Raw genomic sequence first — 3,787 nt, forward strand, 5'->3', positions numbered from 1 at the left:
TTTCGGACGTGGTCTTCTGAAATAATGAAAAATGAGGAACGTGTTTAATTCAGGACAGCCATTTGGACTGGATTAAGTGGAGGTGATTTGTTCTGTCACAGATGAAAAAAAATTACGCGCCAGAGCCCCATTGGTTTTTGTCTCATAGCCTCAGAAAACTTTGGATTATCCCATAGAGGGACATGCTTTTGCATCTGAGCCCTTGAAGTAACTGGAGAACACTGAAAGATGCTTGTAGGTCAAGAGGGGACCAGGCTCACATGCACCATTCACTGCAAAAAGCAAAGCATTCAAATGCATATCTCACTCCTGAAATATGCTTCTGACACTGCAGTTTTAGAGCAAAATATGGGAAAAGGTTCTTCAGACCAAGAACTGATTTATTTTGTCAAACTACACCCGTAGCATAGGTGTGCTAGACGTAATGATCTGTTATAATGTGGCTCCTGAAGGATGACAGTTTCCCAGGGCAACTACGGTTTTGAACGAAGAAAGCCTTCGCCGCTCACCTTACACGCATCCATTTGGTGACACTCGCGAGCAGAAGGAAGATCAGGACGAGGCCCTCCATGTTCATACTAAGAGGAACATCCAGAAACATGCAACAGACGCTAACAAGACAGCGACACAAAACAACTGTTAAGAAATCCTACAGTCTTTATTACCATTCATCAGAATAGATTATCATAATTGGTCCCACCTGGCTTTAAGATTTATGAAATCAATACAGTCTAGGATAGACACTCTGTAAAAAAGCTGTTACCAATGTGAAGCTTGCAAAGACTCACCTTAGCCCCTGTGCCAAAACTCTGACCTGATTTACAGCTCAGAAAATCCCTATTTTAGTGAAATGACTCCTTACCGTATGAACAGCAACAAATGCCACACCACAACCGCCTTGAAATGAAAAGGAAAAACCGAGAGAAGATTGCTAACAGGGAGCCAGGCAGTCAGATTCGGTGGTGGCGGCGGCAGCGTATAGCCGACCGGGGTGTCTCTGCCGCAGCAGCTGGCTTTGCATCTCCCGCAGTTTCACCGTGCAGCCGTACCATGGGGATCAAGGGGTACCTATTGGCCTGTCCTGCGTCCTTAAGGAAGGGCTTATTCGCTGCTGAGCTTCGTTTTTCCCTTTTCCCAAACACGCTATTATTACTTAGCTTTATTTCTGTGAAGCTCTTTGAGCCAGGACGATGAAAACCACTTCCCATCATCATTTCAGATATCAGACATATAAGCAAAAGACGTGCATGCATTTCACTTGACTTAAAATGCAATTTAAAAAGTTTAACAATCATTGAATTACTACACTGACAGCTGTCATCATCTGGAGTTTCACAGGGAGCTTCATTCTGAACAGGTAGCTTTTTGGTTTAGTTTCCCTTTGCACGTACGAGAAAGTATTTGCACAACGATTCCAAATATTTCAAGCATTTCGTATTTTACCATAATGAAAAAATGGGCCGATGGATTGCAAAGTTTGCTAAAGTAGGTGGATGTGCTTTTAATGAAAAGAACAGTTGGCGCTCCAGAAGCATGGGAATTTTTAGTAAGCACTGCACGCTTCCCTTCAGAAATGAGTGAAAATGTTCCCATTTTTCCAGCCAGTCTGCCATTTGTACAAAAAAGCGGGCAGAAGGGCATGTTTTCAATGGGACAAGAGCCATTTTCTTGAGAGCAAAAGGAAAACTTAAGGTGTGGTGTTACAACAGTCTAGAAGAGAAGATAAGCCTATTAAAATAAAAGAATGTGTAATAAAAAAAAAAAAAAAAGAAGTGGGGGAAAATTTGCACAACTCTTGTTTCTTGACTAAAAGAAGAGCCTTTTCTGCTTTGGCTGGAAATAGCCGTTGCAGTGTATGCAAACTGCAGCAAATCCCAGGACAAGCCGGTGGAAATGCAAGCCAGAGAAAGCCTCGCTTTTTGCTTATCTTGCACAAAAGCATCTTTCTGTGGAAATGATCCCTCTCTGATCTTTCTCGTTTTCTTGACGCAGAAATAAAATAACTTAGAGTCAAATAAAAAGCTGGGAACAGAAAAAGCAGTCTAAATCTATATCACACTAGATAAAATTCCCTGGAATTATCTGTGAATTCATTGAAACTGTGTTTTATTTTTTTGTTCAAGACAACCACTTTGTTGAGGAGGTAATGTATAGATTAAGACAGTATACTTAAACTCCGAAGTCCCCTTGGAGAGTTCTTTCTGGTATAAATCTGCTATCCTTTAACTTGGATTATAAACAATCTACATGATATGCACCTGGTTCTGGCAGGGTCTATATTACTTCACTCCCAAAAGCAGCTTTATAAAGAGAACACACTGCATTTCAACAGCAATATAAATAATGTTGCAGTTTGGGGATCTCTTGCGCCGCTTTCATTTTTCTTTCTTTCCTTTTCATCTGAACTGAACCACACCTCTCTAAAAATACTCACTTTCTTAATGAAAACCATATTTTTGAGCATTTTTTTTCCCCTGCGTGTGCATGACCTGTTGAAATGCCTGCACAATCTTTAATGTCAAATTCAGACGACACGTGTCTTATGAAAGTCTGGGACCCAGCTCTCGGCGGGGCCTCCCAGATCTGTCCCACGTCTTTATGAGAAAGAGGGACAAAACCTTCTGGTTTTGGCATTTTATATTGGAGTCTGCTTTAAGCTAGGCGAAAAAAAAAAAAAAAGAAAAAAAATAGCAACGTAGAGTCTAGACAGAAGAGATTGGGTTGAAATCTGGAAGCTATTCAGTGAGGCTACGGCACATGGCAGCTTGACTGCAGCAAGAGATCACATTACGCTGCCTAATTACACATGAAAAATGTACACATCACTTTTCTTAAATGCTTGGAAAAATAGATGTTCAGATGGCAATTGTGAACTAGTAACTGAGCCAATCGGACATAGTTGGAACGCTGCACAAATGGCATTTCAAAAGCCTGCATTTTTTTTTTACAATGTAATTATTTCTCTGTGTGTGTGTGTTCATAAAACAACTTCTAAAAAAGGTATTCTAAATTTAGCAGGCGGTTGCAGTGCGGAAGGAGGACGAAAGGTGAAAATCCAGCATGTAAGTAGGAAGAACGAGGGCCTAATCCTGACTCCCTGTGAGCCGAAAGGCAAATTCAACCAGGCATCCTCAGAAGCGCGGTTCGGTCCACGGGCTCACCTGCTCGACTTTACTTACGCAGCTCCCAAACATTTATGCATTCGCTGTAAGTGAGTGGTGCAGTTTATATCTCCAGTGGGAACTGCCCAAGGGAGTAACGATAAGCAGAGGCCCTGGTGCCTGCAGTACCTACGGCCCTGAGGTTGCGTGCTTATGTTCTTGTGCCTATGAAATGTTTAGAAGAGAAGTTTCTCTGTTCATGTAATCAAGGAGGGGGGAAAAAAAACTCTCATTTATTGTGTTGTTTGAGCATGAAGCTCTCCTGTCATCATCATCGCCGCCTCCTGGTCTCCTCTCCCCAGGCTCTATTAACGAGCCCTTTCCTGCCCCACTCTGGCAATGCGCTCCCCACTTTCAGTGGCAGGGTAAACCCGTTTGGAGACAGGTTTGATGGAGTTCTTCTTTTGTTTCAGTTGGCTTCAATGATGTCTGCTCTTCTTTTTACCTTAAGCACAAATGTTCAAAGACAACTCCTCCAAGGGAGAAAACAGTTTTCCGAGCAACTTCCAAAGATTTGCTGTTTCAATCCTGCGGTGCTAAGGACACGTATAAAAGTGGATTTGCAGGGGAAAATGTTGTTGGTACGTTTGCCTACCTCCCAGACTTTGCTTTTCCTAGAAGACTCC

The sequence above is a fragment of the Egretta garzetta genome, unplaced genomic scaffold, assembly GCF_000687185.1.
Source record: "Egretta garzetta isolate BGI_Z169 unplaced genomic scaffold, ASM68718v1 scaffold45, whole genome shotgun sequence".
Classification (NCBI taxonomy): Eukaryota; Metazoa; Chordata; class Aves; order Pelecaniformes; family Ardeidae; genus Egretta; species Egretta garzetta.